Source organism: Acinonyx jubatus, chromosome D4, assembly GCF_027475565.1.
Source record: "Acinonyx jubatus isolate Ajub_Pintada_27869175 chromosome D4, VMU_Ajub_asm_v1.0, whole genome shotgun sequence".
NCBI lineage: Eukaryota > Metazoa > Chordata > Mammalia > Carnivora > Felidae > Acinonyx > Acinonyx jubatus.
In genome coordinates, this window is record NC_069391.1 from 27,690,018 (window position 1) to 27,716,569 (window position 26,552).

The 26,552-nt window shown below is 42.3% G+C and overlaps 1 protein-coding gene and 1 non-coding gene across 5 annotated transcripts in view; both read left to right on the forward strand.

Moving 5' to 3' along the window:
• Positions 1-26,552, forward strand: part of ABCA1 (ATP binding cassette subfamily A member 1) — a 320,418-nt gene that overhangs the window by 181,047 nt on the left and 112,819 nt on the right. For 2 of the 4 annotated variants that reach the window (XM_015077217.3, XM_027034745.2), the window contains exon 1: positions 7,770-8,068. The exons of 1 other annotated variant lie outside the window; for it this stretch is intronic. The gene's annotated coding sequence lies outside the window, so the exon portion shown is untranslated. Of the gene's footprint in view, positions 1-7,763; positions 8,069-26,552 lie in introns of those variants that run through there. One more of the 4 variants, XM_027034746.2, reaches the window with a different exon arrangement.
• Positions 26,046-26,149, forward strand: LOC113592924 (U6 spliceosomal RNA). Its single transcript, XR_003412926.1, has one exon. It is a non-coding gene; the product is annotated as a U6 spliceosomal RNA (small nuclear RNA).

Genomic DNA, 26,552 nt, shown 5'->3' on the forward strand with positions numbered 1-26,552 from the left:
TGTGCTTGTGACAGAGCAATTGGTTGCTAAAAATTACAGCCTGATCTCTTTGAAGCCCCCAGGGCTCTTAGGCAATTCTAGGGAAGGAAATCTCAAGAAGGCGATATTGGAGTCCTGCTAGTAGGCAAGTGGAGATTTGAATAATTAAAGATTAAAAGGAGATATGACCATATTTGAATCCCATGCTGGTGAAGTGGTTTATACTGGTTAAATTTTTTTTTAATGTTTATTTATTTTTGAGAGAGAGAGAGGGAGAGAGAGAGTGAGCACAAGCAGAGGAGGGCAGAGAGAGAGGGAGACACAGAATCCGAAGCAGGCTCCAGACTCTGAAATGTCAGCACAGAGCCCTACACAGAACTTGAACTCACACACCGTGAGATCATGACCTGAGCTGAAGTCAGGTGCTGAACTGACTGAGCTACCCAGGCGCCCCTGGTTTATACTGGTTAATCTAACTGAAAACATCAATTAAAAAATCCAAAAGTTAGAATTTTGGAAAGGAGTCACATTTCTGAAGTTATTATTAGGCATTGAGAACAATTATATGGCTGTTTGGGATGATAATTAATAATATTCATAATAAATGGTAATAATAATATCGGTTGTCATTTATTGAGTACTTACTATATGCCAGGCACAGTGCAAGTATATTCACATGTACTAACTTATCTAATATAGCAACCTTATAAAGTAGGTTCTACTATTACCTCCATTTGCTAGATGAGGAAACTGAGGCACAGAGAGGTGAAGTAACATGCCCAAGGACACCAGATATGTTATACCAATAAGGAATGTTCACTTTGCATTGGATCCCTAGGATTGGTTTAAAATGCTGTCACTTTTTTTTTTAACAGTTTGTAAACCTACTCACCAAAAAGTTCTAGCTGTCTTAACCATTTTCATCTCTCCATATTCCTTTCTGTTCTTCATTACTGTGTATGCATTATTCTAAAGTATGTTAGGGTTTACTGTTTCCCTAAGTTATGGTTTGTCTTTCTGCGGTTGTATACTATCTCCCCCCAGTACTTATCTACAAACTTTGCTCTTAATGCCATTTTTATTAACTAAAAAATAGCATATGTTTATCCTAGAAATTTTGTAAAATACAAGCATATATGAAAAAATAGCTCCTAAAACCATCATCCGCAGAAAAGAATGGTTCACTTTATGTGGGATTCTTTCCATTCTTTTGTATGTTCATATAGTCAACTATAAGACTATAAATATGTTGCTAATTATTTTTACCAAATATAAATCATATATACACATAACTATAGCTTTGCTTTTTTAGTTAATGTTTATCATGAGTGGTTTCCCATGGCACTACTTTCAAAAACATTTTTATTTTTTTAAATGACTACATAGAATTGTATCATATGAGTTTACCAGATTTTATTTTTAGAATTTTCATGCTGTTAGATGATTAAATATTTTTAAAATGTTCACTCTTGCAGATAACATAGGGACGAATGTTTTGAACATAAGTCTTTGACCATATTTGTCGATATTTCCTTAGAATAAATTCCTCCCAGTAAAATCAGTAGGTCAAAGCCTCTAAATACATGTTGCTAAGTTGCCTGTCAGAATGTTGGGCCACTTCACATGCCACTAACTCTGTCAGTTTTTAGGATCTTCATTTTTCCATCATTTTCCTCTTAACCTCCAATTTTAATTCTTTAGATGTCTTAGGACTAGACCCTCAATTTAGCCTTTTCCCCCTCATTGTAGTATGTGTCCAGGACTTCCCATGCCCAGCGGTAAGTAGGCAGATGTGGGAGCTTCCTTCTGAGCTCTGCTGGCTGATGGAGTCCATCAAGAGGAAACCAGCTTTAGGGTCAGCTCTGTGGGAAGCCCCAGGCCTCTGGGAAAGGAGCCCATTTCCCACTAATTTACAACTTGTGGGTGGTTCTGCACGTGTAGGTTTCTGGGACAAGTAGCTAGCTAAGAAATGGCTTGGGTTTCACTGGACAGCATCAGTCACCAGAAGTGCTCCCACGGCGTGGTCACTGCACAACATCTGGACAGTCTTTGAGGAGACAAAAACATTTGTTCTGCCTGGATAATTTCAGAGAGGCTATGAAGGCTACTGGGGCAAGGACAGGTCAAACCAATACAAGGCCACCAAGGGGTCAACAGAGGGAAGACCATGTGCTCCTTAAGGAGTCATCCCCAAAATGCTGAAGGGGAAAAAGAGAGGCTTGCCTCTCTAGGGGATTAAGAGAAAAGGGAAATGTGGAACATTTTCTAGGATTTCTTTGCTTTTAATGACTTATTCTCTTACTAATATATCAGAGAGAAGGAAAGCTCCTGGCTAAGAAATAAAACAGTCCTTCATCCCAGAAATCACACCAGGAATATGAATTCTTAACAGGTGTCAGAAAAGCACACTGAATAAGGAGAGAAGAATACAGATACATCACTTCGGTTATAATAAATGCTTGATTTCTTTTAATCCCCAGAGTCCAATTATTTTCTTTCCAAACTTAAGAGCAGTGTCTGCCCTCTGAATCTATTGTTACACTTACTAATGGATCTGACTGTATTATTTGCCTATTAATTTGAGTACTTAAAAAATATCTATCTTTAACAATTTTCTCTCCCTCTCTTTCATCTACCGTGTGTCCCACACCTTTCCATTTAATGAAGGGTTTTCTATACCCTTTCTCTTCTCTGTCCTTTTGGCCTCCTGCTTGTAGAATCAGCACAAAAGAGTTAATAATTTAACCCCATCCATCTCCTCCAATACTACTCTTACACAGGAGGACAGGGGTGCAGATGAGAAGGGTTTCCACACAATGGGAAGCTGCAGAAGCAGAGACAGGGAAAGTTTGTGGAAGGGGGGATGGGTAGAGGTGAGATAGGGATGGGGGATGGAGGAGGAAGCAGGGTCTACAATTAGGCTGCAAAGGCTTTCAGAAGTCATGTTTGCAAAGGTCTTAGTAGGTTTTCTTAAGGAATTTTGAGGGTGTTTTGTTCTTTGTAAGCAATGTAGAACCATAGGAAACTTTGAGGGGAGGGGAAGATATGGTTAGACAGTTTTTATGTTGGTTTGATTGGCTTTCTTTCTCCCCAGGCAAAAATGACTCCATTGTGGTAGGAAAGATAAATAGGAAGGGGAAGAATCTAAAGGCAGGAAAAACAGTTTGGAGGTTATTGCAAAACTGAAGCCTAGTCCTTTGGCTTGGACTTAGTCAGGGGGATGGAGAGGAAGAGACAGATTTAAGAGTTCAGTTGACCTGACTTTGGTGCTTTTTAGAATGACAAGAGAAAGACAGAGAGATGGAAAGTTAAGCAAGTGTGACTATGATTTCCCATAGTCCACGAATGGATGATGACATCATTTAATGACATAAAAAATGCAGATGGAGAAGGGCGATTTAAAAGCAAGATAGGAAGATTGGTTTGGGATTTACTTGCAGAATGTCCTGTACAGTGTTGTGCAGGTGTTAACATCTTGCTTTCCAAAAGCAGAAAGGAAAGGAAAGGAAAGGAAAGGAAAGGAAAGGAAAGGAAAGGAAAGGAAAGGAAAGGAAAGGAAAAAGAAAGCCCTGATTATATCAGATTTCCCATGGTGTAAATGTTCCCACCATTGGCCGATTTTCAGCCAGTCCCATGGAAGTCACTTATTGCAGAGTTGGGAAGAATATACACAGTCAGCTCTTCTGAGCTGGACTGGGCAGACTTTAGCATGCTGTTGGCCCTGCTGGATACTCTACCAATGCATTAGGGAGCATAGTCCAGGAGCTCAGCAAGGAGATGAGCACTGGAGAGATGTGGTTTAAGTGAAGCCAAGGGAGTAAAGCATGTTGAAATAAAAAGAGAAAACCAGTATTAGGAGACATCTGTATAAGGAAAGAGGAGTCAGAAGAAGAGTGGTTAAAGAGGCAGGAGAGTCAAAAGAGAACCAGATTCATGAAATACAAGAGAAGAACTAGTTTCAGGAAGGAAGGTGTGGTTAATAGTGTCAAGTACCAGAGATCAGGTAGCCTAAGAACTTAAAGGAGGTCATCAGCATTACCAGTTAAGCAGTCTTTCTGTGTTTGAGACATGTTTTTGTTTTTCTATGTTAAAAATATGTTGTAATGATAAAAAAGAAAAGAGATATGCTTCTTCCTTTTTTTTTTTTTTTTAAGGAGGTAATTAATGAATTTGGACAGAACACACTCAGTGGTAGAAGTGAGGGGTTACCTGAAATGGGCTGGAGAGTTTGAATAAAAGGGAGGGAGTAGAAATGAAATCTTCCTAGCAGTTTGGCTATTAAAGGAAGGAGAGCTCGAAGGATGGCATATTGGAAGGATGGCTTTTAAAAAGAATTATGTGTCATTGATCAACTAGTAATTCAGAGGAATATATCTGTCTATAATCCAGGCCAACTTGCTGATCCCAGTGACAGGCGGAACAAACATCTTACTCAAGTCCAGAGGCAGTAATGGTTTTGAATTTTGCTTAAGTGTCAATAGGAGTCACATTAATACAGAGGGCATTGCATTGGTCCGATTAAATTGAATTTGTAGATATCCAGAGCCTATGTGATTCATGGTTTACTCCATAGGTAATGGTGGTATTCCTTGTATTTTTTTAAATTTGAATATTGATTGCTTGATAATTTGTTTGTGTCTGTGTATTGGAATGAAACTGACTCAGTTATGAACTGTAGGTCCTTTTATTCCTCCTTAAGTGAAAAAATAATTACCTATATTTTCCCCTTAACTTTGAGGCACCTCTTATTCTCCAGGAATTCTAAAAAAATCCAGCTATTAGGTCTTAATTGTAGTACATTCAGCCTGAAAAGTTGTTTTTAGAATACTTTATTTTTTATTCTTCACTGGCTTCCTCTGATACTCTATTTTTTCAGAGCTTCCCAAGGAAACCAAAGAGTGTGCATACCAACCCAAACACATGTGGAGTGAAAATCATTTATATTTTAAACACTGTGTACATGTACATTTATGTAGACCAGTTAATAGATATTAGACATCAAAGCAACCTCGAAGCAAAGCCTTTTAGGTAATCCCTAACTCAAAAGTCTCAATAGAGTGATAAAAGTGAGCTTCTCTGTAGCTCCCTGACCTCTAGCAGGGTCTCCAAGGCCACAGCTGCCTGAAGGGCAAGTCTGTAATTAGAAGATGCCAGGGTGATCTCAGAATAGAACTTCAAGCCACCTGGGCGGCATTTACAGAATCAGCTTCTCTGGAGCAACAGCAACAAAGAAGGGCCTTCCTACAATATTTGGAAAGAGTCACCTCAGGTGGGGACTTGAGTTTTGATGTTGGTGTTAGCAGGAATCAGAAGAGTTGGAGAAAAGCTCCCTGAAGCATACTGAGGAACAAATCAACCCACAATATTCAAGGGAGAGGATTCACATTTGCAGACTTTGTCAAGGGACACATTCTTTTATACTCTCACTTTTGGAATTCAATATTTTTGTCATATGAACCTATGACACTTGTAAAGTATGGGCTTGATGTCAGCAGACCTACATTCTTGTGTCATCTGGCTAAATCATTTAGCCTCTTTGGGGGCTCGGGATCTTTTATTGGTAGAAATCAACAAGACTAATAAACATGCTTCAACCGTTACAGTGTGTTCATGTATTCATTGCAGGGGTGAGCAGATTCTTGACTCCACAAGTTGTTCTTAGTTAAAAATGATCACGGTGTTGGAGCCATAGACTGATGTATTTAATTTAAAATCGATGACTGTCTTCTCTCTGAGGCTTTTCTTCTTCTTGGTCTCATCTCCTTTCTCCAGCATCCTATCTTTGTCTTGTGTGGGATTTATTGTTATTCATACCCCAGTAGAACAATCTAAAGTATTACTTTAATAGGGATTCTTTGGGGAACCCTAGCCTTCAAAATTCCAAAAACAATGATTTTGGTGGTGGGATTTTAAGCACAGTGGTAAGTGGGTGGAGGGTGGGGGGTGAGGCAGGAAATGGGCAGTCAGGGAGACCTAACCACTCCCCTGATCATACTTGGAATGGCATCACCTCCTCCAGGAGCTTTCCTTTATATCTAGAGGGTCAGAGAGATTACTTTTAACTCTATGTGCGACCTGAAGTTTTACAAGTTTGGCATGGGAAAAACCTAATAGGCCATGGCTGGTATCTGAAAATGACATTAATAGTCAGCTAATAATACCCTCTTTGTTTAGAGTGCCATTCTTTCAAGGGAGTCAAATGAACAAAATTCACTTTCAGAAAACCCCTGTGAGGCAGAGAGAGCATACATATTCTCTTTATTTTACAGATGAAGAAATGGAGTCAGAAAGTTGCACATCATGTGCTCAAGCCAAATTTGACCCAGAACCTAATCTCTTAGCCAGGGTTATCCCTTGAACTAAGGCAAGATGCTCCTGGGCCCTGGGCTTCAGAAGGTGTGGTTCTGGCCCTTCTCAAACTTCAACCCTTCCTAAAGGGTGGGCAGTCCACAGGGTCAAGGTGTCCATGCCACTGGAATTATAAATACCTGGGACCCAAGAATTCCTTGCCATAGGGCCCCTAAGTGCACGTCCAGGGCCTGCGTGGGCCTCCTCACTGGATCTGTTCCTAGTGTTGACAGAACCACTGATGCGTGTACCTGCCCAAGTTGTGGCCTGACTGTAGCATAGTGTGGTATAGTGTGGAGGGGGCATGTGCAGCTGAGGTCCACATGCACACACTGAAGGTTCTTCTGGAATATGATAGAGTTGGGGGTGGGGAAGAGAGAAAAAGGGTTTGGGGGTCCCCTGTCCCACTCTACCACATTCTTGACAAAACTCAGATCAAACTGTGAGGAGTTCGAATGTGAACCTACCCTTCCAGGTTGTTTCCAGGTAGGAGACCTTTATTTTATAGTTTGTTGGGTTGAATTATGACTTAAATATGTAGACAAAGTATGTGGACCTCCATTTGTACTTTTGCCTCTGTCCCCCAAATGTTATGGGTGGTCTTGCTTCTGATTGTCAAAGCAGAAGCCAGAGGAGGAAGTTGAACTGGAATGGTTATATAATTTCACACAACTGTGATTCTCTGGCTGCACTTTGCAAATCTGTAGAAACCAAAATACAAGTCCTGTGTATTTATCACTGGGACTCTGACCATTATAATGAAAATAAAAAGGGGACTGGTTCTTTTTTTTTTTTTTTTTTTTTTTTTTTTTTTTTTTTTTTTTTTTTTTTGTGGCTTCCCACCTCCCCCAGTTTGCGAAAAGAAGGAGCAATAGGCGTTTCATTGGCCCTCCCAGGATCTGGGAGGCACAGGCGGGGAATCCCAAAGGCAATAAATAAGTCGCCTATTGAATACCAAAGTCAGGGTTTGTGGTGGAAAACAAAAACTGCTAATTAGCCAGAGGACTGTCCATCTTCTCCCACACCCCGGGCATTTGAAAGGAAAGGCTAGGGGATGCTGTTCTGAGGGGTTGCAGCCCCCAGTCCCTCTGACTGGGTAAAGTAACAAAGGGAAAAAAATGCTGAAAGCAGGAGTTTAGAGGAAGCGATTTCCACTAGTGCTATCTGCCGCTGGGAACGTGGAAGAGACCATCTCTGGCTCAGCCGCAGGCCCCAGGGTTCCTTCTCGTCCTAGGCTGGCAGGCCCGGACGGGGCAGGGGGCGCTCACCCAGGACCTGCTAGGCCCGCAGCAACTCCCACCTCCCGCCCTCGGCCCCCAGGCGTGCAGAGAGCCGCAGGACGTCGCCCGTTTAAGGGGCGGGGCGCGGCTCCACGTGCTTTTTGCTGAGTGACTGAACTACATAAACAGAGGCCGGGGAAGGGGGCGGGGAAGGAGGGAGAGAACAGGCTTTGACCGATAGTAACCCTGGCGCTCAGCGCAGCCGAATCTATAAAAGGAACTAGTCGCGGCAAAACCCCGGTAATTCCGAGGGAGAGTGAGTGGCGCCGGGATCCGCCGAGCCCAGCGGACACCTCTCTCCTCGGGCGCAGGTGGGCAGGGCAGGGGGGGCGCCGCTGGACCGGCGCTGCCAGAACCAAGTTTTCGGGGCGCTTTGCTCCTTTTTTTTCCCCCTTTTCCCTTCTCCGGAAGGGTTTTTCAAGGGGTGGGGGAAAAGACGCACACACAAAAGTGGAAAACAGGTAAGAGGTTCTCCAGTGACCTGGGCGTTATTGTTTTGTTTCGGGGCGGAAGAGGCTCTGGGAGGCGCTGAGTTTCGGGGACCAGTCTGAACCCCCACTTCTTGCAACCCAAATGGAGCGGGGGCGGCGTAAATGGAGAGGACGTCCTAGGACAAGCTCTGGCGACCCGAAGACGCGGCGCTACTGCGCACGGGGTTCGCCCGGCGGTGGAGCCGGGGAAGCATCTCCGGGCGTGGAGACCCGGGCGCAGTACCGCGGACGCAGTGGGATGGAGGGTTCTGGTTGGGCCGGGGACGCCGCTGCCGTGGCGGAGGGAGCGGGGGCTGGAGAGTAGTCTCAGCACCCGGCGCTCTCTTTGTTCTGAAGAGCCTGAGCCGGCTGGAAACCTCCGTTTGTGGGTCGGCCGGCGCCCACCGGGACAAATGGCAGCACGGACTCCCCGCTCCGTTCTTGAAGGAGCTGGTCTGAGTTGGGCTCTGATCTGGGGATCCGCCCCGTGCGCCCCCGGACTGGAGCGGCGCGTTCTTGTTCCCCAAGAACTCGGCTGGGTGGTGTCCCAAACGGGGTCTGTAGCGCTACTGATCAACTTGAGGCCTCGGAGGCTTTGTTTGACCCCGGGGGTCCTGCTTCTGGCCTTCGTTTGCGCACCCCAGCTGGTGTGCCTGGCGCAGCGGGGGGGACGCGGTTTTGTTTTGTTTTTTTAAACTCGAAAGACTTAGAAGAAGAGCCGGAGGAAACCTGGAGGTGATGTGCCCATTCTCCCCGCCCCCATCCTTCCTGCCCTTTGCAGTTTAGTCTCTCGGGGCTGCCTCAGGCAGGGCACGGATGGGGAAGCTGGGGCGAGATGGTGCCGCGGAATGACCGGGAGTAACCCCGGAGGGCGGTGCAGAACTCCATGCTCCGCCGCGGGGCTGGGCTCCGCGGTGGGGGAGCGCAGCCCGTGGCCTGGGGGCAATGGTGCAGCGCCTCCTGGCCAACTGGCCTGGGAATCAACCCTTTGGCGGGAGGGGGCTCGGGCTTCACAAAGCGTTATGGTTTGCCGGTTCCGACTAAGATCCGGTGAAGACGGGTGGTTGCAGACTGGGAGGAATCCCGGGAGAGCAGGCGAAAAGGCCGTCTGGTTGTTTTTTTTATCAGAATGTTTCCCGATTCCCAGACCTTTGTTACCGGAGAAGGTTCTTGGCGTGGGTCGGTTTCATGGTTGTGTGTAGGTGTCTCTTTTTCAGCATTTATCTTATAGAAGGAAATAAGGTGTGTGTGTGTGTGTGTGTGTGTGTGTGTGTGTGTGAGGGAGGGAGAGAGAGAGAGAGAAGGAGAGAGAGAGAGAAGCGTCTGGCACTGGAAGTAATTGGCTCTTGTCTTTTGCAGCATTGATACCGTCAGCTTTTAAAATCCGAGTATTATTTAGTGACACCTCACAAAGTGAATGGGTGGTATATACATTTACATAAAAGAGGACAAATAAAAGAGGACAAATTTGATATTTTAAAAGTTACTTGGTGATGAAAATCAGCAAGTCACTTTTTAAGGCCCAGTCTCCCTCCCCGTCTCCCCCAAAGGACACCTTACCAAAATTTCCAAGTTCAAAAGCAGTTTTACTGGTTGTTTTAACAATGGTTTGGGACCCAAACCTAAGTTTTGATCTTCTTTTCAGACAGAGCTTTTCAGACAGTCCCTCATTTCTCATCTCCCCTTTTATTTCAGCCCATTTTTCTCATACCTACCACAAAAATAATGAAGGCTTTCTGTTGTTTGAATCATGCCCTGAAGACACTTCTCCCAAATCAAAGAAAGTGTGAAAGCAATGGAGAATGTTCTGGGGTAGAACCTCTTCAGATAGTATAATAATTTATAAGTACAAAGTTTTCATTGTCAGCCTCTTCCCTAACTACTCCTATAAAGCAAATAATTCATGATAGAGAGTTTTAAAAAAAACTGTTGGTCACGCAGAGCAAAATTGGTATCTACTTGAAAGAAAGCAGTAGGATCAGAGTGACCACGCTTAATGAGTACCACAGTCCATTTAAGAGACAAAGAATTGCTATTCTAGTAAGAGTAATTCCCTTGCAAGGACAAGCCTCATGTTCTAGAACGACATATCTTGATTTTGGAGGTGACACCTGTGAAATGTGTGTCTGCCCTCCTCCTGAGCATTTGAGATCTCAAGTCATAAATATTTCAGTTTACATTGAAATAGAGGCCTCTGATGGACACATCTTTGACTTAGGGCATATTTACAGTTCATATGAGATAATGGTCAGTCTAGGATTGAAAAAGGATAATTAGGACTTGGCTGTTTTCAACTTCCGCTGTAGGAAGTCTCAGTGCTTACATTATTAAAAATGAATGAAACTCAGCAACACAGTTTTTTGTTTTCTGTTTTTGTTTTTAATTACCTTCTGTAGGTATTTACCTTATATGGGGAGAAGTTGGAATATTTTTCCATCCAAAAAAAAGTTTTTAGGGATCTATCCTCCCATGAACCAAGTTACTTATGCTATGTTCATAGTGATTGCAAATTGTTAATATCTTTGCTACTTCAATTTTTAGCTCCTAAAGTAATTAAGCGGACATTACTGTAGACTCTTTAATTGTGAACGTTTTGGATATCTAGAAATTACCAGAGACGTGGTTTTTTGTTTCTAAAATACTCTCAAATCCAAATGCATTTTTATTTACTGTCTGGATGTCAAAGAAATAATGCAAGTAAAATGCTCTATATGGCCATTATTCCAGCATCAAAGTTTAAATGATCTTTCTGAAAATTTGTTTTATTTAACTATTCTGGGAGAGGGTCTACATGAAAAACTGAGACCCTCTTCATATCTGCATGTGGGAATCATCGTAAATGCCAGAGTTATTGTAATGTTTATTTCATAGGTGCTATTAAATAGCACCATGTGCCAAGCACTCTTCCAAATGCTTTTCAAATACTAATTGAATCTCTGCAACAAACCTATTTATCATCCCTGTTTTGCAGATTAAGAAACTGAAGGGTGAACTACCTTGTCTGTCCCTGGCCACACATCTTGCAAGTGGCAAGACTAAGATTTGAACCCAGCCAGTGAACCCCAGAGTACTTTAGATCCCACACTAAGCTTTGAGGTGGTACAATTTCAGCTGCTGTAAGCAGAGGACTCTCTGAGAATGCTCACTGTATTTATGGTACATTCATCTGCTATAGCCCTTATCAGAATCTACAGCCTGTATCATATTTCCCTTGTTGCTGTGAGTGGGCCAGCCAAATTCTCAGCTTAGGATCTTGGTTGCATAGGGATTGCAACACCGTGGAAAGAACAGACAATAACATTAATTCTTTTCTCGGTTTTAAAATGAAAATTTTACTATTGCTTCAGTCAGATATTTGTGAGTAGGTCTACGATGTTAAAATGTTTTCCTGTGTAATACATCTAAAATGGAATGGCAGAGTGTTTGGCTGTAAAAGTATAAGGAACAAAAAGACAAAGGCAAGAGAACTATTAATTTAGCCGTCAGTCTTAACTTTGGTGAATTTTTTTTTTTCTGTTGGTTATAAAACAATACAATTTCTGCTTGTACTATCCTTAATTATGTTGTGGACCTTTTGAAATAAGCTATTTCTCTGTTCCTGTCTAGGAATCAGATTTAGCCGTTTCGTATGGCATCCTTCTCAGAAAGTAAATACAGTTTAAAAGTCGGCTTTATGAAAGTGAAATAGGATGGGAAACTGGTTTTCCTATTAAATTATTACAGCAAATTAGAAATCAGTTCTTAGAAAACATTTCTACTTAGTTAGAAGCAGTTTCACTTATTGTTCATTTACTGCGTCCTGGATGTTGTTTTAAGCATTTTGCATGATGTTTCAATTTGTTCTCATGAGAAGCACAGGTTGTGGATACTATTATTATCTTTATTTTACAGATGGGGAGACTGAGATATAGACAGGTTAAGGAGCCTGATCACAGAGTTTGTAAGTAGTGAAGCTGAGGTTGTAACCCTGGGCAGTTTAGTTTCCATGAATTTGCCAATATCAGAGTCAGGACTTTGTCAGCATATCCAAGTTTTGACAAAAGAAATACTAGCAAACGGCAAAGAGTGATTCCTTTTCATTTGGATATTTTTACCTAAAAATAGTTCCCTGGTAGATAACCAGCATAGATGTTGTTAGAGAGGTACATTTAGAAATGTTTTAAACCACAGAATGAAAAGCTCATGTGTAAAATTGTCTTCAGATAGAGCTTTCCGTTACTTTGCATTCCGTTAAGATAATAAACTATATTAAGGCAAAGAGCATTTATGGGAACAGTGAATGGCAGGTGTATCACACGTAGTTCCTGGAACAAAATAAAGTTTGAAATCCTGTCTTTTTACATTTTGAAAACTCAATTTCAGACCTGATTGGAATGCCATCCCTCTCATGAACTCCTGGATTCACTCCTCCCTGCTAACACTGAGTGACAATTATCCCCTTCTTTTTTACTTCCATAAGATTAGATTACTGCACTATTCATGTCATGTATTTAATTGTTTTTTTGGTTTTAGTTAACATGTATTTGTATTCCTCTTGAGTGTACGGTTCTCCTCAAGGCGGTCTTTGATTCATTCTTCCAGTCCTTAATTCAACCCCTTTGATATGAAAGGGGTTCAATAAAAGCTGACTTGAACGAATCAAAGAGAATGGGAAACTAATTTTTGTTTGCTGTATTCTAAAAAACAAATTATAATGATGGGATAATCACAGAAAAGCCTTAGAAATAGAAATATGTGTGAAGTTTTTGTAGTTAGGTTTGTGATAAAGATTGAGAAATTTTTACTCAATTTAGGTCAGCTCACTTTTTGTAGAACAAACAATTGTGATTCCATTCATTTCATTTTTTTAAAGTTTGTTTTGAGAAAAGTGAGAGAGCGTGGGGGAGGGGCAGAGAGAGGGAGAGACAGAATCCCAAGCAATCCCAAGAACCATGAGATCATGACCTGAGCAGAGATCAAGAATAGGACACTTAACTGACTGAGCCAGTCAGGGGCCCAATCAGTTTCATTTCTTTTTGAGGCAGCTGTGATTTGAGAAAATGTTATCTATGACCTTTCACTTTAAAGCACTTTGATTTGCACATTAATTAATTCTTTAAAATAAGAATGAGATAATTCACTAAGTAATATAGAATTTAAATACTTTTTAAAAAACCAAAACAACCTTGTATGCATAGGATCTGTTCTTTTATTCATTGTGTGTGTGTGTGTGTGTGTGTGTGTGTGTGTATTTGTTTAAAACGTCATTTTCTATGCCAAATTCAACTTCCAAGAAGCATTTGGAAGCCAAAACATTTTATCTGGCTAGTCTTGAAGTCCAGATGTTTTATGATAACTGGTATTTAGTATGGGACAGTTCCCAGAAAGAATTTTATATGCATAACCAATATCAGAGGTCATCATTTATTGGGAGAGGATTTTTTAAATGTTTATTTAAAATTAAAAAAATGTTTTTATTTATTTTTGAGAGACAGAGGCAGAGCACGAGTGGGGGAGGGGTAGAGAAAGAAGGAGACACAGAATCTGAAGCAGGCTGCAGGCGCTGAGCTGTCAGCACAGAGCCTGACATGGGGCTCAAACTCATGAACCTGCAAGATCTTGACTGGAGCCCAAGCCAGAGGCTTAACTGACTTGAGCCACCCACATGCCCCTATGGGGAGAGGATTTTTAATAATCTCGAGTATATGATGAAATCAATGGATTCTCTCTTCAGAAAAAATATACATAGACATGTACACTCCAAGTTTTATGTGTAATTACATGTAATTTTGCATAGAATTATATTGTTTACATACAATTTCAGAAATCATGGCTCTTTAGTGAATTTCTGAAATTATATGTAAAAAATATAATGACTTTGGGCAAGTCATTTTACTTTTCCAAGATTTAGGTCCCTGCTTTACAAAATGAAAGAGGAGGAAGTGCATGACTTTTAAAGAACCCTTCATGTGTTTACATCCTCCAGCTCTAGGTGTGTATTTAGGAACAGGGTGATTCTTTGACCGGAGCTGCTTAGAGATAATATCCTATGGGAAATCTTCAGCATTAGTTTCACAGATTATGTGGTTTCAAGACTAGAGAGGAGACACCCAGGGGGTGCCTAAGAGTATTCCCGATGAGAGTGAAGGTGGCACGGTGAAGGTGATAGGAGAGGAAGGCAGAGGCAAGAAAGCTGTGGAAATTGTCTACTTATCTGCCTTAATGGAGGAAGACGTGAATCATAGAACCAAAAAGGCATTCTCATCTGAAATGCAAAGGAAGGGGGAGTTGGTTCATCTCAATAAACTTCAGTAGAGCAAACATGATTTAGTAAGACGTTGTTCCCATCTCCAACTCACCATTTGGAGAATCTCTCTGAAATAAAATACTCATTTGGACGCTCTATCCTGGACATCTCTCCATTGTGGGTATAGGTTTTGCTTCTGACACTTATCCTGCATTATGTGAAAGCCTGTTATGCCATTATGTGAAAGGAGCGCCACTGCCCATCCTAGGATAAGAACTGGACTAACCTTATAAGGATATTCCTAAATATCTTGGAAGACTCTCACTGGGGGTAGGTGGGCAAGACACAGGGCTTTCTGAGGCATTGTCCTGAATTTGTTATCTCAGAGATCACAACAGATTGGGACCAGAAGGAAGAAGGGGGGGGCGGAAAAGGAGCAAGGGGTTTCAGGATGGGAAGGGGGGGTGCATGAGAGGAGGAAAGACACTGTGAAGTTGTGTGGGTTTCATATCCCTATTTACACTTGCTTTGCAAAATTCCTGTAAGATGCCAGGTTGGGAATAATTCCTTTTGTCAAGGGTCATACCAAACTTGTTTTCTTGAAGAAGCAAATCCCCAAGGGGGTGGCAGTTTGAAGTCAATTGCATCTGGTGTTTAGATAACCCAAGTTTGGCATAAAGGCAACACTGATGGAAGCAACAGCCTTCCTTGGAAAGGCAGAGAGACAGTAAAGACCCAGAGTAATGAGTTTAGATTGACCTGAGGATCCTTCTCTGCTCCCAGGGGCAGGGCTTGGAGGTGGAGGTGTCCGTTGATCTTAACTGGGGTGAGGTGTGATCTCTGGTACCAGGAGAGGGAGGGAAGAGGAAGATAAACTATTAGAAAAATGTGTTAATATAAAAAAATTAAATGTGTTAATGTACAAAAAATACCATTAAACTGAAATTCATTTCTTTGGCAAATATTTTTTCAAATACCATGTAAAGTACTAGCGGCTAAATACATGTCAGAAGACTTGGAGGGTCTGCTGCCATGATGATTATTAGCTTGCCATTCAGGGCTCTTTGAAATAAGACTCTGACCTATCTTGACAGCTTTTATCCTAGTTTATAAGAGGCATACTTGAAGGAACTAGATTTGTTTTTTCGCCAGTGATTATTAGCACATAGTATGGCTTAATAACTATTTATTAACTGAATTTCCTTCGATTTTAGGAGCCCCTTCCTGCTCCTCATTGTTGTGGTATCTCACATTCATCCTCTCTGGTTACTTTTGTTTGCAATGCATCCTCTACTCATATTCCTCACTGACTGAAATTTTACCCACTGACCACCGGTAGATGAGAGCACGACGAGGGTTAGGCCTTCCTCCGTGTCACCTCTTGTAATTGTCACCATCACCCTATCTTTGATAGGCAGCACATAAGTCATTCAGGTTATTTACATTGACTCACATTTTTGTGAGTGTATTTACAAAATAGAGTGAAAACAAGTCATTTTTTGGGGTGCCTGAGTGGCTCAGTCAGTTGAGCGTCTGACTTCGGCTCAGGTCATGATCTTGCAGTTCACGAGTTCCAGCCCCTCATCGGGCTCTATGCTGACAGGTTGGAGCCTGGAGCCTGCTTCGGATTCTGTGTCGCCCTGTCTTTGCTCCTTCCCAGCTCACGCTCTCTCTCTCAAAAATAAATGTTAAAAAAAAATCGTTTTTCTAAATAGTCTGTCTGTGAAATAAACTTGCTTTCCAAAGGTGCTGGTGGACTCAGAGACTTGTCACTTTGTTAAAAGGGGGTATTAGCCAATATTAAAGAAGTGTTGAAGAGCAGGCCAAACAAACTTTCTCTTTAATGTAATAAAATTTTTATAAAGGCCAAAAAAGTGTTGAATGAATTTTTCTCATTGTGTGATTCAGTTTTTCATACTGCATCTGTCCATCTAGAATTGTCTAAGTGGAATTTAAGTGGCACTTAAATTCACCTTGTGATGAATTCCCACGTTTGGGGAAATATTGATGTATGTCCCATCATGCAGAGATGTCTCTTTATACCTGATGCAGAGAGTGGTTAAATAAGTCGTTCATGGTTCACACGTTTTGCTAATGGCAACATGACAACCAACATGGGGGATTCAAGCTCAAGTCTGATACCCAAGCTCCAAGCAGTTTTCCTAGATTCAGATCTTCTACTCCAGCCTCTTTATCATCAAGACTTGTTTTCTGTTCTGTGGCTTAAAGTGATACAGTGGATTTACCCCACAGGGGTCATTACCTGGAAATTAAAATCTTGGCCCCTCGTGTTTTAATCCAGACTTTTTGCTACTATACCAGAATTTTGGGTAATATTTACAATGTCCTTTTAGGAGAGAAAAAAATTGTGTCTATACAAGTCTGTCCTTTTCAGCTTAAAATGGACACTGAATCCTTGAAAATCAGACTGGCCTCATTTATTTATTGTCTGTTGGTCCAATTTGAATCTTAAGGAGTTTTTTAACTGTATTTTCTCTCTCTCCAATTAGAATTGCTCCTTGGTTGTAGGTTTGAATAGGAAGGAAATCCCCACAGCAGTCCTGAAGGTCTTAACTGGAGTCTGTTTCCTTTATGCAAAAGTACAAAACCCTGTGCTAATTTTGGCCCGTTAAGATTAATTGTGATTCAGGGCAGAGTGGTGTTTTGTTTTGTTTTGTTTTTTAACTTTAATGATTGTGTTCATTGTAGTAAGGACCTTGGGTTCAAGAAAAAAGAAAGCCTTTGGTCAAGTTATGTTAATTCAGTTGTCTGTTCTGTTGCAGGATTTGCAAATTTAGTGGCATCAGTGCCATTTTCCAGTTTCCAAACCTGGTCACATTTCACATGATCACAGCGTGCCTTTCTCTTCCCCAGAGCAAAGGGAGGGTTGTCTGACAGTTGGTTCCAATGGCCTCCATTAAGAGGAGTGCATGTGCCCCTGGCGGTTGCAGAGACCAGCAAGGCACTCTGTCCTTAGGCAGAGCACCAGGTTGGGGACTCTGGTGCTTACCTGATGTAGATATTTAGCACATGGCTGCCTGGGGGATTGGATTGTGCAGATACTTAAATGGCACTGTAAAACCACTGTTAAAAAAAGAAGGCTAGTAGGAGTTGCACCCAATAGTTTAGTTTCTTTTCCTTGAACACTTTTTAATCTGGCATATAAAATGTTGGATTTGTGAAAATCTTAATGACAGAGCTTTCTAGAAGGAATACTTAGAATCATAATAATAATCAGAATAGTAGAGATCTGTTTCCTCTGAGAAGAGCCTCCCAAACCTCAAAAAATGGAGTTCATGTTGCCAGTGTTTAAAAAAAAGGCCAACATCCTTCAATTTTTGCTTTTCAGAATCACAAGTGTATGGATTTAAACTTGTGATCTTATTCCTCTTTCTTCTTTTAATTAAGCAACCCAGCCAGCAACATGGTTTCTTTTGGTTGTTGTAGAGGAGTTCCAGGTGTAAAGTTGGGGGCGGCGCTCAGACCCTGGATCTCTGTGCCGGTCCTGGAAGCCCGACTAAATTTTCACTTACTTAGTTACCTGGTCCTGGCTGGGCCGTACAAACAGAAGCATCTCAGACATGTGACAGAAGCCCGCACTGCCTCAAGAGCTGGCTGGTGAAAGAAGGTGTTCTGGATAAAGATTGCTGGGGTTTGGTCACATACTCAGTGAGCTAGAATGGGACAAGAGCCTGGGGTTACATAACTCGTTTTGGCAAACGTAGAGGGAATAGAGTATTGAGGTGGAAAAATTTTATTCAGGTATTTCTGTGCTTCATTGAGTGAGTTTTTGACTTGAGCCTATGTGTTTAGAGTTCAAGAGTCTTGACCAATGCTGGCAGTCTTATATTTAGGGTTGAGCCCCTAGGGGAGGTATTCTTGTAGCTGGCATGCTTACAGGGGTTCTAGAGCCTATGTCTGGCATATTACCCATTCTCCTTTGCCCACATGAAGCCAATGAAAATGAATGTTCTTCCCAGCGAATTAGGGCGGCTTTGAGGACAACCAAATTAAATGAGCTTGAACTTGAGTTTCTTTGAGCACAGCTGGAAATTTTGTCATGCTTCTGGGCTATCTGAACCTCTACTTTCAATGAAACTTCTGATTTGTTACTGTAGTGAGCCTGCTTTAACTATTTTCTCTCATTCCTGAAGTCTGACTTCAGAAGCCTTCATTCCACGAACGTTACAGAGCATAGAGTCTTCCTGGGCACTGGGCTCAATATGGCAGAGAATAAGATGTTGAGACACAGTAGCTTGCTGCACGTAGCTTACAGTTTAGCAGGGACCACCTGATAAGTCAGTAGCCTGGAGAGGATTGTAGGGAGAGCCTGAAAAGATGAAGTGTAAGGCCCAGGTAGCAAACAGGTAGTTGATATAGAGGCTGGAGGAGACGTCACAGTGGAGAGGGAAACTGAGCCAGGTGCTGAAGACTTGGAGGAAGGGAGCAGTGTGCTTGCATAGGGAATAGGAGTTGCCTGCCCAGAGCACGGAGAGAATAGTGTGAGTGAGTGTTGGGGTCTCCCAAAAGAGGATTTCGTGGTAAAACAATTCCAGAAGTGGCACCAGGGTATCAGGGTCACCCCTTTAACATCTTCCACTGAGCTGGGCACTGGGGAGAGCTCCAGTTCGTTCTGGAAAGGCCTTTGGGGAAATAGTACCTTCTGTGGACAAAGAAGAGAGAAGAGAGATTCCTTTAATAAATTGCCCACTTTATGCCCCACCCATGATGAATGCTTCACCCTGTGAAGTCAGCAGCACTAATCATTATAATAGCTACCATTTACTGGACACTTACTTTGTTCCAGGAACTGACTTAATGTTTGTATACATTATTAGTTCTATTTTCTGGAGAGGATACAGGGGCTCAGAGTCCCTAGGGTCCCAGTGCTGGTGAGGAGCAGAGTCAGGCTTCCAAACCAGTTTTCTCTGACTCCAAAACCTCCCTGCTTTCTACTGGGCCAGTTAATTAAAAAAATAAGAGTTAAGGATGTTTAGGAAGAGTTTGCCATACAGTAGCATAAGCCCAAGGGAAGGGGAAGGCGGTGAAAGGATTTGGGTTTGTCCCCAAGTCCTTTGAGCACTTTTATAAAAATAAACCCTTTATGCTAAGAGAAGGTTGGACATCTGAAGATGTTGACCCTTCAGAGATGGGAGCCAAACAAAATGGTTTTTGCTGATACAGTCACTAGACTTTTATCCTAACATTCTCTTGGGAAACCCTCCTGCAACAACAGGGAACACGGTAGTCAAATTTTTCTGCAAATAAATGATTGATTGCTCATGGAGACTTGCTTGCTTGTGTTTCTGTATAGCTCAGGGTGTTTCTGATTTCAGTAGCTCCTTCCTTCCAGGCCCTTCTTATTTTGGTATTATAACAGTGGTTGGAAAAAATTTTTTTTCTATGATAAATAATGTTGACAGATTGATTTCTTTTCAACAGGAAACTTCTTTTTCCTATATGCTAGGTACTCCTACCAGAGAAAAAGCAAATAGTTGTATTGTTTGCCGAAATCCTCCTTTGGAGGTTGCCCTGTGTTTGTTTAATGGAAATCAGCAGGGGGAGATAGGCTGTCTCTAATACTTTGTTAGAACTTCTCCATAATTCAATAACAATGAAACAAGAACTTGGGTACGGGACAGATTTGCTTTTGAAAACCATGGGTCTTAGCAGTTTTAGAAGTCCTGAGACTGTATTAGCTGGTAACAACTGCAATGTTGAGAGTGATGAAACGTATCTTTGGCTGTTCAAATATGATAGAAATTGATTTAAACCTTGTGAGTCTCCTTTAAAATAGAATTGTTGACAGCAGGAAGGATAATGCTTCTCCAGGGCTAGTTACAGGTTTGATGGTATTCATGTGTCTCTTCTTTCAGTTTGTATGTGTTCATTTCATAGCCTTCATTTTGAAAATTAGCTATTAGCAAATACTTTTGTCCAGGAAATTGAATCTGTATTCCTGTATTAACTAATTGTTAATAATAAGTAAGTATGATACATTTGGCACTTAAAAAAAAAAGTGTCCAAGAGTCACAGATTGCTGGAATTGATGAAATTCATTGGATATATATTTTAAAAATGGGTATGTGATAGAGCCTCTTCTAGGATGATAGAAATCTTCTATAATGATAGAATTGCTTCCTTTTACCCTTGACTTTTTACCTTGGGGGATTTGTTACATCTTTTTGTCCTCAAATTTGAGTGTTAAAATATTACCATTTAAGTAGGAACACAATCTCAGGGGTTGAATACCAGACCATGGCCTTTCTGCAGGCCTCTAGGGGCCTAATAGCAGCTAACGGCAGTTTAACTAAATTTGGGAGTCTATAGGATGGTTGGGAAATGTGAGGGGGTGGAATTTAGGGTTAGCAAGGATGGCCTTAAGGATAGAGAGCTCGGGGGCACCTGGAGGCCAGAGAAGTGAAACTCAGACAGTCAAATGAACCCCGGGCTAATAAAGCTCCCCAGGGTCAGCAGGGGAGAAGTCACAGTCCAAATCCCTTCCTCCCACCTCAGCAGCTACGTCCTGTTTTCAGTCCTGGTTTCGGTGAGCCTGTTGCATGCAGCCTGGTTTTCTGACTATCAGTAATCTCATTAGCCTTTTCCCTGAATGGGGCTTCTGATCCAGAGACATATGCTCAGAGATGCAATGAAAGAACAGACCTTTTCCAAAGCAAGCGTGCTCTGTTGGGCTCATGGGTTTCATACCCTAATTTTACAGGACCCTCCACATCTCTTTGGAGACCAGATGCGTAGGTGAGTCTTGCTTTTGTATCAACATCTCATGAATATGCAATCAGTTGAGCTCTAGTGCCAACTCATTTTCAATTCATATGTGGTAGGGTTCAATCCTGCCTTAGATCTACCTGCTGCTTTGTATGTTACTGGCTAGCTGTTTATCGATGTGAGACGTCTAGATACGTTTTATCAGGAGAGATGCTGACAAGCTGTTGTCACAAATTTCAACTTCTGTCTCACTTCTGGTAATCATGTAGACATTTGTCAACAAAGTAGAACATATACTTTATCTATCTATCTATCTATCTATCTATCTATCTATCTATGTAAAATTTGGAGAACTAGTTGTCCTTAAGACTGCTCTCTGGGAGAAATGAACACTAGTTGCTGACTGCACGTTCTGGGTATATTTAGATAGAACTCATAAGAGAAGTGTGTTCAGAAGAACAGAATTGCAGCGGAAAGATGATAGTGGGGAGGCACGTATAACAGTTGTTGGAAAAGTTACTTCTTTAGACATGTGGGGGCCAGCTCTAACTCTAGGGGGTGAGTCTGGTCAAGCCACTTGCTTTTTGAGGGCCTCAGCTTCTCTATAAGGTCGGGACAGGGGTGTAGAGGGAATGGTTCTCCAAAACTGCATCAAACTTTCTGTCTGTCAGTAAGATAGTTGACTGGAGTATGGCCTTATGAGGGGCCAGCTACTTTGCTGCAGTGAGAAATGGTGGTGGTGTGGTTCCTGCTTGGGGACGGCCCTCGTCTGGCACATGCCCTGGCCGAGGGGTCGACCTGCACCTTAGATGGAAGTTCAGCTCTCTAGGCCTGGCCTGACGTGCCCCCAGTGTTCTTGCCAGAAGGAAAAACACCAACCGACCCTTTGGTGACTGCAGAGACTGAGAGTTCCTGGCAGCAGTGCAAACATGTGCATTTTTCCCCCCTTATTACGCTTCCGTAGGCAGATTTAATGCTTTAGAAGGGTACAAGGCAGTCACGGGAAGTAGTTCCTGTTTTTCTTACGGCTTTGCCAAGTGGGAAATAAACCTTCCTACCTTGTCTTTTTTGCAGGACTTCCTCTGTCTGTCTGTCTCCTTTCTTCTTTGTATTTCTCATCTCTCTTTGAAACTTAATGTGAAGTGCACAAAGGCCAAGTGTTTTGGTGAAGAAGGGGCTGGAGGAGCAGCGTGGTGGGTGCTGACTGGGGCTGTATGTGTATTTTCCTCTTTGCACCAAGCTTCCTGTAAACCTGTAGTTTTATTCTTATGCCAGCATCACTGAGTCTGACATTCTTGGTGTCACTTGGTGACCCTTTTGCAAGTGGCACAGCCCAGTGTCATTTCATTGTCCTAAAGGTGCTTCCTCAGAAAGGAGTTACCCCGTCCCCCAATACTTTCTGTTCCCTTACTCTGCTGTATTTTTCTTCATTACTCCTACCTCCCACTGCCTTAACCTGCTGCTGTCTATTTTCCACCTCCTTCCTAGAAGTTCCACAAGAGCAGGAATTTTGCCTCTTTTGTTCACTTCAGGCTCTCCAGGATCTAGAACAGCATGTAATAGGCACTCAATAAATATTTGTTATGCTAATGGGGACCCTTGCAGAGTTAAGGCTTCCTTGTTTGTTGAATGAATATGGAGCGAATATTTTATCCACTATTCATCCTAGTGAATCACACAATAATCAGACTTTACGCTGTACAGTTCTCAGGTCCTCCAAGGCATGAATGGACTTGTGGAGCATGTCAACTATTATAATAGAAGGAAAATGATTTGTTGGGGGGGCTGGGTCAGGTTATTGATGTATAATTTACATACAATTAATTTACCCTTAAAATTTTTAAATTTTTTAAGTATTATTTATTGTCAAATTGGCTTTAATTTACCCCTTTAAAGTGTACAGTTTGATGAGTTTTGATAGATGTATATAGCCACGACCACAATCATGATACAGAAGATCTCCCATCACTCAGTGCTCCTTCTGCAATCTGTTTTCAACCTCCACCCATCACCAGCCTCCACAGATCAAACACGGATCTGATTTTTGCCCTCATTGCTTCACCTTTTCGGCATGTCATATAAATGGAGTCATAAAGAGGCAGTTTCTTGTGTCTTGCTTATTCCCTTAGCGTAAGGCTTTTGAGATTCATCCATGCTGTTGTACATATCAGTTGTTTGCTCTTTGTTTATTGCTCAGTAGTATTCCATTTTAATGTATCTGTTAGTTGATGGATATTTGGGTTGTTTTCAGTTTTGGCTATTCCCTATAAGACTTCTGTAAGCGTTCACCCACAAGTCTTTGTGCGAACTTATGTCCTCCTATCTTTGGGGTAAATACCTAGCATGAGATGGCTGAGCTATATCATAAGTCTGTGTGTAACTTTACAAGAAATTGCCAAACTGTTTTACAAAGCGTCTGTTCCATTTTACATTCCCACCAGCAGTGTATGAGAGTTCTAGTTGTTCCACAGACTTGCTCGCGCTTTAAAATTTTTAAAAATTGTACTACTTCTAGCAGATGTGTATTTCATTGTGGTCTTAATTTGCATTTCTGTACAACTAATGATGTTGAGCATATTTGCTTATTTGAGAAGGCTATGCTTTAGCAGTCTGCTATATTCTCTGGATACGAATAATGTTCTAATATTAGTGGCATTTGAGGTGAAAATTTCTTTTTTTTAAAGTTTATTTATTTTGAAAGAGTGAGTGAGCAGGGGAGAGGTAGAGAGACAGGGAGAGAGAATCCCAAGCAGGCTTTGTACTGTCAGCGTGAAGCTGACATGGGGCTCTATCTCATGAACCGTGAGATTATGACCTGAGCCAAAACCAAGAGTCGGTCGCTTAACCAACTGAGCCACCCAGGCACTCCAGAAGTGAAAATTCCTTTAAGAAAGTGGTTAAAAGTTTGAAAGGCCTCTTCCACTAGGTCCATACTATACAAAAGAAGGTTAGGGTGTGGAAACTATGTTAAACGTTGGCAAAGGGTGGTGGTCCGCCTGAGTGACTGATGATGCGACCCAGAGAGAGAGAGAGCATGTAGGACTTGAACATGGAGATTGGCAGAAAGCAGATTCCATGGCTCTACTGACCTTGGTATGGCTCGCTCGGACCTTAGCTAAACCTAGTGTTTGTGGGAAGTAGACCTAGATTTAATTACATTTTCCCGGATGCCCCAGGAGTCGCCTGGGAAAACTCAACAGTCCTTTATGGCCTTGGAGCATGTGGTAGAAGCCTGCTGAACATAGAGCTATCCTCTCTGGGGACAATTTACCGGAATCAGTTAATCAAGCTTGAGAAATCAGTTTACCACAGGCCCAGAAATGCCACCACCCTTACCTTCTGAAACCCTATTTCTCTTGTCCATCTCTTAGTCAATTAATTAAGCAAACATTCCCTGACTGTTTATTGCATGCCAGGTATTAGGGAAAACATCGATGAAGAAAACAGAAGTGGTCCCTGCGGACTCAGAATGAAGGAGAAATACTTCAAGGGAAAAGAGAGGCAGCCCTTGGAGTACCCAGGAGGGGCTCCTAACCCAGGTGTCAGTGCGGGGGAGGTAATCAGGACAGGATCCTGGGCAAGTGGAAGCTACATGGAGACCTAAGGTTGAAGAAGAGTTAGCCAGGCAGACAGTGCTGGGAGAAAGGCTTTTCTGGACAGGGAACATACCAAGAAGTCCTGGCGGTAGGACATTCAGAGCCTGTCAGTAGTTTCTTCTGGGCATGGTTTAGGAGGTGGGGAGCAGTGTGAGAGGGGTGGGAGTCATCAGGGAGACCAGTTAAACTACCACATAGACTGGACTTCCTCCTTAGGGCAGTGGGGAGCTGGCAGAGGGTTTTAAGAGCAGAATGGCACATTTGGATATATGGTTTAATCGAATAACTGCAGCTGCTCCCTGATCAATGGATGGGAGGGGGACAAGACTAGAGGCAGGGAGACCAGTGAAGTGGCTGCTGTGGTCACCCAGGAGTGGGATTGACAGAGTGGCCTATTGACTGGCAGTGATTGTGAAGTAGGACCCTTTCCAGCCAGTAACTGGAAATGTGCATAAGGGCAGAAGCGAGTGTGTGACTGGCTTTGAAACATTGAGAAATCTAGTACATAGTACTGCATTCTTTTTGGTTTTGGTTTGTTTGTTCACTTCCTTGGAAAACCGATGTAGAAATGTCCCTTTGGCTTCAGTTACCTGAGCGGAGGGGTTTGGGCATTGCCAAACCCTTCTTTGTGGACAGAATTGCCCCAGCAACGATCACTGTGTTCTGAAGTGGGAAGAGGGAATTATTCAGGAGGCCAGGGCCATGCCAAGGTGGGTGGGGGATTTGGGGGAAGAAGCCTGCCTGCTTGTACCCGGCAAAGCCAGAGCAGAACCTTCATTGCTGCTCTGGGCTACTTCTTGCTAACAACCTTCTCTGCATGTCTCCTGGAGGGTCACTGGGCTCAGAACCCATGTCTGGAGACCCAGAAACTCTCCTTTCAGGAAAGTACTCTCCAGAAAATCTCTTCCTGCCCTTTCTCATCTCACGAACACTCTATTGAGGTGTGTCTTCTCTTCCTCTGAGATTTTTCACTGAAGTTTAGGGGACTCTGTGCTGTGGTTTGGCTGTGGGGGTCTCTAACATGAGGCTATTCAGGTTTCATCCTTCCTACTTCGCCCTTTCCAGAAACCCACAGTGGATTTGCTAGAAATAATGGAATAGAAATGAATGTTTGGACAGGGTAAAACCATTGCTCTGTTAGGAGGTACCGATAGAACAGAGAAAGATAAGTGGGAAGAAGAGCGCTCATTTCTTTGGCACTTACAATGTGCCATGTACTGTGTTGGGAATTCATTTATATTATCTCATTTAATCCTTTGAATATCATGCAAGGTAGGTATTGTCATCTGCATTTTTTGATGAGGAAATTGAAGCTCAGAGAGTATAAAGCCTTGGCCAAGGGCACATAGTTGGGGAGCTGGGGTTGATTCCTATTGGGGCTCTCTCTGCTATGTTAATTGTTTTTAAATTACAATCTTGTATGCTTGCTTTGGCAGCATATATACTAAGATTGGAGTGAAACAGAGATTAGCACGGGCCCTGCACAAGGCTGACATGCAGATTCATGAAGCTTCCATATTAAAAACTAAATAAAATTTAAAAATTAAAATAAATAAATAAATAACTTGTGTTCCAAGCTTCTCATTGTTACCCTGGGGATCTGAAAAGATTCATGTAGCTTCTAAATCAACTAAGTGATTCCTAGAGAGCAGCTTTTGCATGAGAAAAATCTAGCTAATTATTTATTTCAGTATTTCTGGAATGCAAGCCCTATCCTAGGCCACTTACAAAACAATTGTGATGACAGACACGTCTCACAGTGGCATTCTGGCTCTCAGTGCTTGGGAGGTCCGTTGACAGCTTTAAACAACGAATTGCAAACCAATGCAGTGCCAGTATAACTCTTCTTCTTTTTGGGGTGAGAAATTTTGGGGGTCTATGTCCTAGAGGTTTGGTGAGCAAATGATAAAGAAATAGGACCTACAGC